At 36.1% G+C, this 16728-nt stretch overlaps 1 long non-coding RNA gene across 1 annotated transcript; it reads right to left on the bottom strand.

The window, feature by feature from the left end:
* Positions 1-3688: 3688 nt before the first annotated feature.
* On the bottom strand, positions 3689-4525 carry LOC149262364 (uncharacterized). Its single transcript, XR_016249212.1, has 2 exons — positions 4058-4525; positions 3689-3914 (listed from the first exon to the last, which is right to left on the bottom strand). It is a non-coding gene; the product is annotated as an uncharacterized LOC149262364 (long non-coding RNA).
* Positions 4526-16728: the final 12203 nt, after the last annotated feature.

The raw sequence follows: 16728 nt of genomic DNA, 5'->3' as shown, positions 1-16728 counted from the left end.
ACTTCCGCAAAGTGTTGTAGAAATAGATCTTGTATTGTGTTTTAGTATATTGCATAATCTGTTGATCTACAATGGGAATTTCTATAGATTGTATGAGGGGGAATATTGGGAAAATTGTATTTATGTTTTCTCCCCAATATTTTCCCCACACTCATATAACCATCATTATCTGAGCATGAAGATAGGCTTAGGGAGAAATATTGAGTAAAACATGGGTGAGGGTGGACGGATACCCAATATTCCCCTCCCCATTGAGAAATATTGGACAAAACATATTTATGTTTTACCCACCACACTCTCATATTTAACATAGACGGTGAGGGTGAGGGGAAATAATGGGTAATAAAGGGGAAAATATTGAGTAATATTGAATAAAACATATTTATGTTTACCAAGTATTTCTCCTCACCCTCACCTTATTTACTTTTTATCCAATATTTCCCTTCACTTTCACCATCACCATCACCTTTATGTTTTACCTTATATTTCACCATACTCCCACCCTCATCTTCTCCTTCACTTTTATGTTTAACCCAATATTTTCCCTCACTTTTACCCATACCTTTATGTTTTACTCCATATATTTATGTTTTATCCAATATTTCCCCTCACCTTCACCATCCCCATCACCATCACCTTTATGTTTTACCTAATATTTCCCTCTACCCCCACCCTCACCTTCTCCTTCACCTTTATGTTTTATCCAATATTTTGCCTTACTCTCACCCATACCTTTGTGTTTTACTCCATATTTCTGGAACCTTGACCTTGACCTTTATGTTTTACCCAACATTTTCTCACCCTGATCCTCACCTTTACTTTTTACCCAATATTTGGTCTCACCCTCACTCTTATTGTCATAATATATTTTACTCAATATTTCCCTAAATTCTTACTCTTCTAGTTTCATAATGTGTTTTACCCAATATTTTCCTTCTCTCACTTTTATAATATATTTTGCTCAATATTTCTCTTCACTCTCCTAATTTAAATTTTAAAAATAAAGTTATTTAACTAATAAAATTACCATTAATAAAATAATTTTAATGAATTGAGACTTTTGTGATCCATATCAAATTTTTGAAGAATTCTTCAGCGAAAATCACATGGAGAAATTTTTGTGGAGAAATTTCGAACCAACCAGTGTGGTTCATCGTCAGGACAAGTTGAATTAGCAAATCTGGCTATGCACTTTAAATAGACAGGGCAGAATATCCAATGACTCAGATTTAAAGACAACAGCTCGATTTGGCCTGATAACGGCTAGCTTGACCATGATACGGCGTATTATATTAATTTATATTATTTATTTATTTTATTTATATAAAAGAAATTTCAGTTATTAATATAGAATAAATTAATATATAATAAGTAAATCATAAAATGAATTAATTACAAATTTTTTTATTAATTTTAAATATATTAATAAACCTAAATTAATTTAAAATTGTTAGAAATGTATACTAGAATAAGTAAAATTAATATATTATAATAAGTAAATTATTAAAAATAAATAAATAATTTCAAATATATTAATTAATAAGAATAAGAATAAAATTAATTTTGAACTGTTAGATAAAAATATTAGTTAGTTATAACGGCTAGTTTGACCATGATAAGGGCTAGTTTGATAAGGTGTATTTATTTATTTTTATTTTTTATTATTATTTTTATTTTTATTTTTATGTGAAAACTCTTTAACTATTAATTTAAACTTAATTTATCTAAGAAAATTAATTTTAAATCTATTTTAATTATTAATTTAAACTATTATTTAATTTTAATATGGTAAAATTATTATTATTAATATTATTAATTTATTACTATTATTTATTTATTTATTTATATATATATATTTTATTATTTTTTTATCAATTTAAACTTAATTTACATAAAGTTAATTTTAAAATACTATTTTTACCATTAAATAGACCTTGAATTAATTTTTATATTTCCAACCCTTGGGTTCTCTAATTTTTTGACGAATATTTATATTACTAACTAATATTTTTATCTAACAATTTAAAATTAATTTTATTCTTATTAGTTAATATATTTAAAATTATTTATTTATTTATTATTATTATTATTATTATTATTATTATTATTATTCTATTATATATTTCTAACAATTTTAAATTAATTTAAATTTATTAATATATTAATTATATTAATTTGTTCTATATTAGTAACCGAATTTTCTAAAAAAAAGAAAAAATAAATAAATACACCTTATCAAACTAACTCTTATCATGGTCAAACTAGCCGTTATAACTAACTAATATTTTTATCTAACAATTCAAAATTAATTTTATTCTTATTCTTATTAATTAATATATTTGAAATTATTTATTTATTTTTAATAATTTACTTATTATAATATATTAATTTTACTTATTTTAATATACATTTCTAACAATTTTAAATTAATTTAGGTTTATTAATATATTTAAAATTAATAAAAAAAAAATTAATTAGTTCATTTTATGATTTACTTATTATATATTAATTTATTCTATATTAATAACTAAAATTTCTTTTATATAAATTAAATAAATAAATAATATAAATTAATATAATACCCCGTATCATGGTTAACCTAGCCGTTATCAGGCCAAATCGAGCTGTTGTCTTTTTAGCTGTTATCTTATCGAGAAATCTGAGTCATTGGATATTCTGCCCTGTCTATTTATTAAAGTGCATAGCCAGATCTGCTCATTCAACTTGTCCTCACGATGAACCACACTGGTTGGTTCGAAACGCGTCGACAAAAATTTCTCCATGTGATTTTCGCCTAAAAATTCTTCAAAAATAATTTTAATTTTAATTTATTATCAAAATTTACATATAAAGACAAAAACCATTTGTTCGATAAAAATTAATAATATTTAATAATGATGCTACTGCGAGAGTTGTAGGTGGGTCCATCTATTTATTATCTCAGGTTAATAATATTTAATAATGATGCTGCTGCCAGGGTTGTAGGTGGGTCCATCTATTTATTATCTCAAGTTGACTTGTCCACCTGTTTTTCAACTTCACCCCTAAAAATTTTGAACAATCCCATACTCCATATAAATACTGCACAAACCCAAATAAGTAGAAAATTCATCTGAACCTGATCGAGCTTCCGACCACGGGAAGATATCTTCTTTTCCATTTAAGCAAATTATTTGTTTTTTTAATATTTATAATTTAGAAAATTATAAACATATAAGATCTTAACTGAGACAAGGATATACTATTATGCATTAAGAGATTTAAAATGAGTATCTCCCTTATGCCCCTGTGCATATAAAGCAAAAGTTTTGTTATTCCTTCCAAAGCCCTGGCACTACACGCAAGGAAATTCGGAACGATTGGAAAAAACTATCTGGAAACGACAAACAACCGTTTACGTTTAACATTATCAGAAAAGCTGTAAATGCTCTATTGAAAATTAAGATTGTCTCTATACGTAATTAACTTCGCTAAAATCATACCAGTACATAAAAATATATAATGTCAAGCAACACAAAAATGCAATGCACCAAAAAGATCCTACGTGTTGCACCGTTGCCACACAACGTAAAGGAACGAAATTAGAGACCCTGGTATTCTCGAGACTAAAAGCATTATTATTTTAACTACAACTGCTTAAATTGAGGGTCATTTAACTGAAAAAAAAACTGCTGGGACTGTAACGATAGACAAAGTTAAAGCTGGCTGGCATCATTTATTTATTTAAATGCATTACAGAAACACTGAAAGTGGGCGTTCGCCGGAGGAACTGCGAAACGCTCAAAACAGCCAGTGGTGGCTCCAAAATTGTAACAAGTTCATAGACTAACTAATATACGTGTACTCCATTAATACTAGAGCACTAACTAAACCAGCCCACATTCGATCACCGGCAGATTTCCTTTCAATGAACTCTGCCATACATAAACAGCATAAAATCAATAATCAAAATTTAGAGAGTGCAATATTTGTCAAAATGAAACTTGGGCAGTTAGAGGTCGCATCAGAATGAAAGAATCAATGAATAGAGAAAGGAACAGGTGATTGGCAGACATACTTGGTACAGTCAACGTCAAGTGACAGGCACGCTGATGTCGTTGATTTCGAACAGAGCGGGCAGATTAGCAGCCTTACCTAAACTAAACCCAAGTGTTTTTGCCTGATCCTTGAGGCAGTTACAAAGAGCCTGCCTATCAGGGGTGTCCCTCTCACTTGAGAGTCTAACCCCTTGAGGGAAGGACAACAACCAGATATCCAGGGGTGGTCGCATTCCCCGTCAGATATCCAGCTAATGGAGTGAAGGCACTCGCGACATTGTTGCATGATATCGCACCCTCCTTTGTGACTACACCCCACGCAGTCATCAATGTCGCCACAACCCCAAACACAAACACAGCCTTCACCACCCCATTCCCAGCCATGTTTCACACCTATCTCACTCACAAGGACAAACAGAGATGATATGCCTCCACTCAAAACCGACGTTCAAATGCTGCGATGCAGAACAAAGTTATGAAGATTCCCAATAAATAGTAGAAGCGACCCATATACGCCAAAGCATGGCATCAAATGTCTCACCATACCCTCTACACCACCAATGTGTGTCTGGCCCTCAACTTTTCTGGAGGGTCCTCTGTCATAAATAATGATGTAAACCTTTCATAAATTCTGTACGAAATCAGAAACGTGCAGTTGATGATACTGGACCACTTCCAATTAAGACATGGTTCGTTGTAGCTCTAAGCGTCGGCATTGTAGCTGCAACGTTTTCATAATATACTAACCAACCTCGACAGCTCACCTGTGAATCCTGCGTCCTTGCTACAGCAATTGGGATTTGGAATTGCAGTTTAAATTCCTAATGGGATATACCTTTCAAATTTGAATGAATGAACACACAGTTTCACTAATTTTTAGTGTTTGAGATATTAATTTTATTGTCTGCTTGAGATATTAATTTTATTGTCTGCTAGGTGTCATGATTCCTTTGTCTTTTAGGTATTTATGGTTCCGTGTTAAGTGTCATAGACAATTCAGTTTTACTTCAGTTTAATAAAATTCTACTCCAATCATTTATTGTTGATGTTTTCAATGTAATCTATTCAGCTATTTTAAATATTGAGAAGAACAAACTACTCTGATTACAGACCACAATCCATCCTATTTTCTATTGGAAATTGTAGATTTCCTTATTTTAGTAACTCTTATTTATTAAATTTATGTCTATTATAGATTTGATAGAGCTCTATTATAGATTTGATATATTTATGATAATTTGATTTCTCTGACTCTATCAAATTCTGGAATATTTATAAAATTTAAGCAATTTTCTTAATATCTAGATAAATTTGATCCTTAGTTTAATAGCTCTGGTTTATTAAATTAGATAAATTTACTCCTTATTTTAATAGCTCTTGTTTATTAAATTTTATGTCTATCTTAAAATCTAGATAAGGTAGCTCTGGTTTATTAAATTAGATCAAATTGGTCCAAATTTATGTCTATTGCAGTTTTGATAGGGTTTTATTACAGATTTGATATATTTATGGTAGATTTGATCTCTCTAATCATCAAATTCCATAATATTCATAAAATTTGCACAACTTTGGTAATATCTACATTAATTTGGTAATATCTGGATAAACTTGAATTGAATTTTCAAAAACCTGGATCGATTTTTCACGCAAGCACGGCATGATCTCATGTTTTGGAGCACGCCAATCCTGGTTATGTAATTTTAAATATGGGTAGGTAACTATCTCAATAAATACGTTTCAACAAATGATATTGCTTTATTGTCATGCTAGAGACCTGTATATGAGAAGTGATTTTTAAGAATCATTGCTTTTTTGAGATGCAAAGTATCTGGCATAGACCTCTATATGTTATTTTATTTTATCCCTATTTAAATAAACTTCTCTCTTCCCAGTGGTATTATTTTTATTTTCATCTTAGCATTGTCAGATTTTAATGGTTTGAAGGGCTTCAAAGTTTTATATTACTACATGAAACATAGTGATTTAATGGTGAAAAGTGTGGTAACAGGTAACTTTATCACTATAAATTATATTTAAAGTTTAAAATTTATTATTTATATTTCAAAATATTATATAAAAATTAAATTTTTATTATTTATTTAATAATCATTAATAATTAAATTAAATTTTTTAAATTCTGTTTTAAAACAAATACATTTATTTACATAATCATAAAATTTAAAATAATAAATTATTAAATTATTAAAATAATAAACTATATCATATATTAAAATTTAATGTTTTAAAAAGCTTTTAAAAAAATGTTATTATACATAATAATTTATTATTCCTCATTTCAATAGTTACCAAAGAATCACTATTGTATTGTTTTTGAAATATTTATTGAAACCTTTACATTATATCCTTTCATCGTATCTCATTCATATTTACCAAGTCAAAAGACCTTTAAAATATTCATTTTCATCTTAAAGAATCCCTCGGTATTTAATCAATATTTAAACAACATAATCATCTTGATTCGGTTTAGTGTTTCATTTCCTTTGCTTCAAGGATATGCTACTTTACTTTAATTGAAAGTAGTACATCTCACCACCATTTAGAACTATTGACAGCTGGACTTCGTGCACCAACTCGCTAACTTCCGTACGTTTGTTTTGTATATATTTATATTTGTTTTCTTTTCGTAAGGGTTTAAAACAAAAAGTTTGAAAGGATCACACAACTTGTATTGGGGTTGATATTTTCCAACTAAACACTCTATTTCTATTTCTTTGCTTTTTAATTCATTGCTTAAAAAAAGTTCAAGATCATTTATATTCAGAAAAAGATTTTGAGATCCAAATAATAAATTATTCAACATATTTATATTGGGAATTGTTGAAAAACTCTTTAAAGAAGGATCAACAATTTTTTGATAAAGGGTCAGTTAGAAATAATTAATTCCTACTTCTTTATGGTTGTAATTCTCCATTTGAGGAGTTTGTTCTTACATAATAGGAATTTAGTTTCTCCTAGTTTAGTGTGTGGTTGAGAGAATCTCTCAACCACACTATTGTACGTCTAAGATAGCATTCCTATCTTGAGACTATTGATTGTATAAATATGTGCGTAATTTCCCCATTCAAATTAATAGAATATATTATTGTGTGTCTGTAATTTTATCTTGGTATTAGAGCCTGTGAGGGCTTGGCCCCTCCTGGGCTAAGGAAATAAAGAGCTTGGTTTGCCAATCCATTTTTGGTGAGCTATCGTTTGGGAAGTGGACAGCTGCAAGCGCGATCTTCATTTGCTGAGCTGCTGCTGATTCTTTGTCTTTGCATGAAGGCTGCGTAGGGGAGATTTATTTCGTGCAGTAGTTTGGATCGCTGCGGGACTGCGATTTGGAAAGGCTGCAGCGTAGAAGACTTGCTTTTAGAAATGGACCGGATCCTTCGGCCAACAGGATTTGTGATTATTAGAGACAAGCCTTCAATGATAAAATACATCACTAACTATTTGCCTGTCTTGAAGTGGGATTCCTGGAAATTGATTGTCAATTCTGAATCTGATCCACTTTCTTCTAATGATGAGACAATATTGTTTGCACAAAAGCAGTTGTGGATACCGGATGAAATTCAGTAGAGATGTCATTTTGTAGACTAATTATTCAAGCAAATTTCATTAGCTTGTTACAGGATCGCTGAATATTTAGGATGTCAGTCTTCTTTGCTGAAAGAAGACTGGCATCCTGGTTATGTTAGCAGAGGATTGGCGGTGCTGCTGTTGTGTTTCTGGAGTGGTAGCCCAGCGTGGAGAAGATTGTTGGGTCCAGAACACTGCAGGATTGGAGGAGATCGGGCCGGTGGTGTGTGCCGAGCAGGCGGCCAATTGCAGATCGCTGGTTATGATTCAGGACATTTCCGGACTCTAAATAGTTGTTGTTATGTTTAGGAAATAATCATCTTTGGGCAGAGATAGAGAAATTAAATTTGAAGAGTTTATGTTGTATTTTCTTGGAATCATGTTTAAATATTATTGAGCCTTATTGAGCCTAGCTAACTCAATGCAGGCAAAGTTATTTTGTTAGAATTTGCAACTCTAACGAATGACAGGTTAAGCATGTAGTTTCAAGAAGTTATTTGACAAATATGCCCAAGATGTGAACAATGAACAGATGAGGTAAAGTAGCAGTGACAACATTTATGATGGACAACAAAATAAATGTTTGTTTTAGTGTGGTTTGTGGAATAAACTCCCTAATATGTTATAAGCAAGCCTAGTTGTTGTAATGGTCATTGTATGTACCCAGAAATTCCAATGAAATGTAAATTTTTTAAAGGCATCTGAGAGTCCGTGGTGATCTTAAAACCACTTTGTAATGGATTGCCTGTGTGGCTAGTTGGTGGTGAGCCAGAAACCATCCATAGAGCCTTAGTGGCTAGAGAATTTGCCCGAAGGTGGCACATTTAAGTTCCGGATTTGCCCGGTGGTGGCAGATCGGACTTGCCCGATGGTGGCTGATCGGACTTGCCCGGTGCTGGCATATTGCCTGAGTGGCTAACGTGTACACGGGAGCTTTGTGCTCGTAGGAGCAGGTGGACTGCAGTAACACCTGGCTCACGGTCTCAGATATTGGTGTGTCTGAGCATAAGAGGGTTGGTGCACTTTTCTATCTAACAGTTGCGTTGAAAGGCGCAATCAACGCAACTATTTATGATTGTTATTTGGACATGAATATTTGGCTTAGAAAGGCACTGATCTCTCTTTGTTTTTGGGAAGTTCTGCACATGCAATTCGCCCGCTGGTGGTGGATTTGTAGGTACATATATGCAGTGATAATGGTCGACAAAATCATGTATGCACAAGGACTAGCGGTTGCAGCGGTTGGTACCCATACATTCCGGTGGATGGTTGCTCTTTTATGGACGTCGACATATTTTTTGTTATGTTTGACCACAACGAGACTTTGTGAATCACTATCATGACAAGTAGTCATTAAGGGGGGGAGTTAGAAATAATTAATTCCTACTTGTCTATGGTTGTAATTCTCCATTTGAGGAGTTTGTTCCTACATAATAGGAATTTAGTTTCTCCTAGTTTTGTGTGTGGTTGAGAGAATCTCTCAACCACACTACTGTACGTCTAAGATAGCATTCCTATCTTGAGACTATTGATTGTACAAATATGTGTGTAATTTCCTCATTCAAATTAATAGAATATATTATTGTGTGTCTGTAATTTTATCTGGGTCGATAGTTGATCTAGAAGTTGAATTAGTTACGATCTAGTATTTAAAGTAGAAGATTAATAAGTGACTATAGATCTAGATATTGTGAATGAAGCGCAGTTGTTAATCTAACACTAACACTTATATCATAGATAGAGGTTGAAGCAATTTACTAAGCACTCAACCTAAAATTAATAGATGTAGAGTTAATTTTCTAAAAAAACTAGTAGCATAAGTAGTTTATTTCATTGCTTAGGTAATTCAATACTTAGCATCAGTAGCATAGATTACAATAATATACCTAATAACATATCTAATGGCACTATTAATTGCATTAACAAAATAATCAATAACAAAGGTAAAGATATAGTTTAATGGGATGGAAGCAAAGACTTATGTTAGGGTAGAAGCATTGAAGCTAGTATCAATGGCCCCAACTTCTAAGTTATGAGTAGCAAAGGTAGAAACAATATATAAGCATAGCTTAGAGCACTTAGATAAAAAAAAAATGGGAATGCAAATGTAGCAATTATAGGTCCATACTAAGTAGATGGTCTAAGTGATTTGCTCGGTTAACCAAAACTACTTACAATGATGTTATTCAAATTAGCGACACTAACATTATTAACTACAATGACACTAGAGTTATTGTTTACTTTCTTTGTTATGCTAGTTTAAGTTATAGTGTTTTTCTGTTATTCTTTAATAAACAATTCAAATTGTTATAATTTATTTTACATTTATAGTAAAGTTATAGTTTATTTTGTTTGTCATGTTAGTTATAGTGAGCAAGTTACTTTAAAAGATGAATATAGTGACTTGTTGATTTGTTATCAAATAAACAATTCAATTATTTCATAAGGTCACTAAGTGATGCAGGAGCATCTGGCTGACAGGGCAAAGACAACAGTGAAGGTGATATGGTCTCTGAAGGGGACAAAGGAGTTAATTCACTGAATGGATAGCGTACTTGTTTTTTTTTAATTTCCTTCTTTTATTTAGTTGCCTAAGTTAATGTAGTAAATTGTATTTAGGAACAGTAGGAATTAGTTAGAGTCATTGTTTCCAGGCAGTTAATTTACTGTTATAAAAACATGAAAAGAAAATATGCTAGACGACCATGAAAAGTTCTGTATGAGGAATAACTGATGTAACCAATTGAACATAACTAACAGCAGTTAGTGACAGTTTGAGAACACTGATATTAAAAAGAGGGACAAAGCACAATGTAAGGGTTCGACTGAAAAAGAAATAAAAAGGAGAAAAATATAAATTTTATGTGCACATTCATCCCTACAGCGTCCCAAACATTATGTATGATAATTTGTGTAAAATTACTTCATGGAGATTGTTGTTATACCACTATAGGTTATAAAACGAAAGAGGAGATAACCGAAACCAAAGGAGAAGTGACAGCGCCCAAATTACAGGCGGACTCAACCAAACAATCAGACATAAAGTCATTTATGTGAAAAAACGATACGAAGTCGGAAATTGCAAGTCCAGATAAGCAAACAAATTCTGTAAACACCAAGTATGCAAATTTATAAATATAGTCCAAATCAGTTCCAGAGTTGAATTCATAGAAAACATAAATACAGTCATCCGATTCTTTGCTCATTTACATTCTATTCGAAACAAAGGAACGAACCCAGTTCATAAATATATGACTCATACTTATAACAAGCGGAAGCCAAACCCAATGACAGTGACAAACTACAGAAGAATCAAATACAGACAGCGGCCCGAAGGCCAAAGATATACCGACCCTATAGTTGTAACACTAAAGCCAAGCAAAAACAACTAACGAACAGAACAACACTACCTGTGGTCAATTGGAACGGCCGAGTTTCCATGCGCCGAAACCCTCGGGTGGCTCTACCTGCAAAGAGAAACGACAAATGAAATGAGCTCTTGTGAAATGGAACAAAGGGGAATCGAAATTTGAAGAAAACAATCAATACATATCTGGTTACCTGACGGAGGCAAGCCATAATTGCAACCACTCCTCCAGGTTTTTCCCTGCTCACGAGGAGCTGAAGACGTTAGACAACTGAGAAAAAAGGAGCACATATATCCAACATAGAACAGGGGACTTACCCAGTTTAATTGGCGAAGGAACCGAAGGAATTCGCCACCTCAGTTCTGCCGGGCTCGTAGAGGAATTGAACTCGAAGCTGGAGAAACATTACCAGGAACAACCCAACCAACAACCAACTGTAAGACTCGTGGAAAGCACAGATAACGAACCGAGAGAAGGACGCATAGAGACGGAGACATACCAAGTTGGATACCAAGCATACCATAACAGTCGACATTCGAGAAGGAGACCACGAAGGGAGCAAACCTTACCAGGGTTTCAAACCTTGCCGGACAAATGGAAAAACTTCCAGGTCAAGTCTCGAACCAGTAAAGCAAGACAGCAAAAACGAAACCCACATTGAAGCCCCGAAGGCCGCCCAGAGCACACAGCACAAACGATCGAGAGAATAACGAATGAACCGAATGAGCGCGAAGGTGGTGAAACCCTATACCGAGGCGGGCTCGTGGAATCCCAAGGAGGGACAGATGTCCAACACACAAAAACCTTCGTACTAATCACCATAACCCTCATTTAATTCAATGTGGTTAAACAATTTTCATATATCAAAAAAATCTCTGTTAAACATTATTTTCTGTTTGTACACCCATCAAGTGGAACACGTTGACGGCGGGATCACGTGGGCTGGCCCCATCAAGTGGTATCAGAGCAGGAAGTTGGAAAAAAAAGGGAGATGGAGGTTCAAAGACGAGGATGTGGAAGAGGTGTGCGCAGAGTAGCAGATGAGGGCTTGAGGGAAGAATTGAGGGCCCTTACTGCTCGCTTGGAAGTAGTGGAGGCAGGAAGGAGAAGAGACCCAGAACTTGGGGATGACAGTGAAGAGGAGGCAGTAACTGCTACGGACGGATCAGAAGAAGAAGCCCCGGAGTTAAGACTGTTGAGATCGGTACTGTTAGCCAGCAGCAAACCCAAACCTGAGATCCCTAACTATGATGGCAGTCTATCCGCAGATGTTCTGCTGGATTGGGTAAGTGAGTTAGATAAGTATTTTGAAAACGAAGAGATCAGTGAGGACAAAAGAGTCAGATTTGTTGCAACCAAGTTAAAAGGACACGCTGCTTTATGGTGGGATAGTGTCCAAGCGGACAGGAAGAGGATGAACAAGCTACCGATAAGGAAGTGGCCAAGGATGGTGGCAAAACTGAAAGGCAGATTTTTGCCTAAAGACTATCAGGTTGAGCTTTATTGACGGGTGCAGAATTTAAGACAGAAAGGTATGACCGTAAAGGAATACACAGAGGAGTTTTATCGTGTAAACTTGCGGGCTGGTTATACTGATGATACTCCAGAGAAGACAGCGAGATACGTGAATGGCTTGAGGCTGGAAATACTAGATGAGATCAGTATTCTCTCTCCACGGAATATAAAAGAAGCCTTTTAGAGTGTTGTAAAGGCTGAAGAGAAGATTAACAGGAAACAAAATAACAGGAGAGGACGAGGAAATAGCAGAGGACGAGGACAGTCCTACGGCAGAGGGAGAACTACCACTAACAGCGAAGAAGGCAGCAGCTCCAGAGCTTCAGGGACAGCAGAGAAGGGAGATAGCACCAGAGGAGGTCGACCATATCAGCGGGGAAGAGGAAATGGTCGCAGAAGGGGGACTAATGTCCAGTGCTACAGGTGCCATAAGTGGGGGCACAGATCCTTCGAATGCCCGAAAGCCGAGCACGTTGGCCAGAGGGGAGCATTTGTTGCGCAGCCTGAGGAAGCTGAAGCACAGCCCCGGGAGGTAGAAAATGTGGCAGAAACAGGAGAGGCTTTAGTTTTAAACAAAGTATTGTTGAAGCCAACCAAGGAGATGGCTGAGCAGACCCAACGGAAGGCACTGTTCCGAACAGTTTGCAAATCACATGGAAAGTGTTGTAAATTGATCATAGACAGCGGAAGTACAGATAATTTAGTTGCCACCGAGATGGTGGAAAAGCTGGGATTGAAGCGACTTAAGCATCCCACACCTTACAAGGTGTCGTGGCTACAGAAAGGCCACCAACTATTAGTTGATGAACAATGCGAGGTTGAATTTCACATTGGCAAATACCAGGACAAGGTTGTCTGCGATATCCTGCAAATGGATGTGTGCCATATACTGCTAGGGAGACCGTGGCAGTATGATCGAAAGGTGACACACGATGGGAAGACGAATTATTACAAATTTGTGAAAGATGGAGTCAAGCATACGCTTGTACCCATCAAAGAGGAGGATACATCAGAAGCAAGTGGAACAAAATCATTGTTAATGGGAGGAAAACAGTTTTTTAAGCAGATCGAGGAAAACGAGGTGAATTATGCGATTGTAAGGAGGACTAAGACAGTGTTGCTGAACACAGAAAAGTCAGAATTGCCTACAGAGATTCAGGAGTTGTTAGAAGAATTTAAGGACATTGTAGTTGACAACTTACCAGATAAGTTGCCTCCTAAGAGGAGCATTAGCCATCATATCGATTTCATACCTGGAGCAAGCCTACCGAACAAGGCAACATATAGAATGAGCCCGAAAGATAATGAAGAGATTCGTAAACAAGTGCAAGAGTTGCTGGATAAGGGAATGATCAGAGAAAGCTTGAGCCCTTGTGTGGTACCAACAATACTCGCACCCAAGAAGGGTGGAGAATGGTGGATGTGTACGGATTCACGAGCTATCAATAAAATCACTATTCGGTACAGATTTCCCCTACCCAGAATGGATGACATGATGGATTGTCTTAGCGGGGAAGCTTATTTCACGAAAATTGATCTGAAGAGTGGATATCATCAAATCAGGATTATAGAAGGAGATGAGTGGAAGACGGCCTTCAAGACCAATGAAGGGTTGTACGAGTGGTTAGTCATGCCATTCGGATTGAGCAACACTCCTAGTACTTTTATGAGATTGATGAATGAGATGTTAAAAGAATTTATTGGCAAGTTTGTGATAGTTTATCTTGACGATATTTTGATTTTCAACAGAACAAAGGGAGAACATCTTCAACATGTTCAAAGGGTGCTAGAGAAGTTACAACAGAACAAACTGCTGATAAACTTTTAAAAATGTACTTTCCTGCAGAAGGAACTGGTCTATTTGGGGTTTGTAATTGCAGAAAATGAATTGAAGATGGACCCAGAAAAGATTACGGCAATCATGAATTGGCCGTCACCAAAGAGCTTATTTGAGGTACGAAGTTTTTACAGACTGGCAAGTTTTTATCGGAAGTTTATTAGGAACTTCAGTGAAATCTACGCGCCGATGCTAGACACCATCAGAAAGGCCAGTCAGCCTTTTTGTTGGACCAGAGCAGCAGAGGACAGCTTTCAGCTTTTGAAGCGAAAGATTGGCCAATCTTAAGGCTACCCGATTTTAACAAACATTTTCAGGTTCGATGTGATGCAAGTGGGACAGCTATTGGCGCTGTGCTAAGTCAGGAAGATAGACCAGTGGCATTCTTTAGTGAGAAACTGAACGAAAGCAGGCAAAAATACTCCTCGTATGACAAGGAATTTTATGCTGTGGTCCAAGCTTTAAAGCATTGGAGACACTACTTGCTGGGCAACGAGTTTGTATTATTTTCTGATAATTCAGCGCTGCAGTATGTGATGCAGCAGCACAAATTAAACCATAAGCACGCCAAATGGATAGAATACTTGCAGAGTTTCACTATCATGTTAAAACACATTAGCGGGCAAGACAATAAGTGGCAGATGCCTTGAGCAGGAGAGCTTTGCTCTTACAGGAAAGTAGAATACAGGTGATGGGATTCGGACATCTAAAGGATTTGTACCGGACCGACACAGACTTCAAAGAAGCCTTTGAAGCCTGCTAAAATCCCGTGTTGAGGAATACAAGTCCATGGTTGGACTACAATTTGCAGGAAGGACTATTGTTCAGAGGTGGACAGTTATGTATCCCGGACTGTTCGATGAGGGAAAATATTGTACGGGAGAAACATAGTGGTGGTCTAGCCCATCATTTTGGCATAGACAAAAATTTGGAGCAGCTCGGACACTTTTATCACTGGCCCAGAATGCGCAGGGATGTACAACGATATGTGAACAGGTGTAAAGTCTGCCAATTGGCGAAAGGACATAGTCAGAATACTGGACTTTACATGCCACTACCTGTTCCGAGCAGGCCATGGGACTCAGTCAGCATTGACTTTGTCTTGGGACTGCCTAGAATGCAGCGGGGGTACGACTCAGTGATGGTGGTGGTAGACAAATTTTCAAAATTGGCACATTTTATCCCTTGCCGAAAAACTAGTGATGCCACGTATGTATCTCACCTGTTTTTCACGGAGGTTGTTAGATTACACGGCCTACCCAGATCTATCATTTCTAATAGGGATGTAAAATTCACAAGACACTTTTGGCGCACCCTGTGGAAAAATTTGGGCACGCAATTGAATTTTAGCTCTGCGTATCGTCAGCAGACTGATGGACAAACGGAAGTGGTGAACAAGAGTTTCGGGAATTTATTACGGAGTCTGACTGGGGAAAATTCACGGTTATGGGATTGTGCTCTCGCTCAGGCAGAATTCGCTTATAACGATTCGCCAAATCGTAGCACCGGACACAGCCCATTCCAAATCTTGTACGGCATGCATCCTCGAGGAATACATGAACTGCGAGATTTGGGAAAATTGGAGTGGAGAAGCGCGGATGGAGAAGATTTTGCCAAAGCAATGAGCGAACTACATGAACAGGTAAAATTAAAATTGCAGGACAGCGTGCAGAAATATAAGCAGCAAGCAGATTCAAGGCGGAGAGAAGTGCAATTTAAGGTTGGAGACGAGGTCCTCGCACACTTGCGCAAAGAACGATTTCCTAAGGGCACATATAATAAATTAAAATTTGAAAAAATTGGTCCTTGCAAGATCTTGCGTAAATTCTCAGCCAACGCCTACGAAATTCAGCTGCCACCTGATATAGGCATATCACCGATTTTCAATGTGGCGGACCTGTTCCCGTATACTGCCCAAGCAGAGGGAGACAGTGTGGTACGGCCAGAACGGGACACCCAAGTTGGAGACAGTTCTTGGATGAGGCATATGCCTTCGGCTCAATCCCATGAGATTGAAGGGATTCTCGGTACCCAGATAGCCAAGAAGACACATAGGAAGGAATATCTGCGATATCTCGTCAAGTGGAGAGACCGTCCAATGGAGGACAGTTCGTGGCTCGACGCGGCGCAGATACAGAAGGCTGGCTATTCGGTGGAGGAGCTCATGGAACGGAGCCATGATTTTCTTTTACCCCGGGAGCCTGATGCAGGAGCATCTGGCTGATAGGGCAAAGACAACAGTGAAGGTGATATGGTCTCTGAAGGGGATGAAGGAGTTAATTCACTGAATGGATAGTGTACTTGTTTTTTTATTATTTCCTTCTTTTATTTAGTTGCCTAAGTTAATGTAGTAAATTGTATTTAGGAACAGTAGGAATTAGTTAGAGTC

The sequence above is a fragment of the Pinus tabuliformis genome, chromosome 6, assembly GCF_031772625.1.
Source record: "Pinus tabuliformis cultivar Carrire ecotype Pingquan chromosome 6, CPIR1, whole genome shotgun sequence".
Lineage (NCBI taxonomy): Eukaryota > Viridiplantae > Streptophyta > Pinopsida > Pinales > Pinaceae > Pinus > Pinus tabuliformis.
Note: the sequence above shows the minus strand (reverse complement) of the source record. Positions and strands in the feature narration are given on the sequence as shown.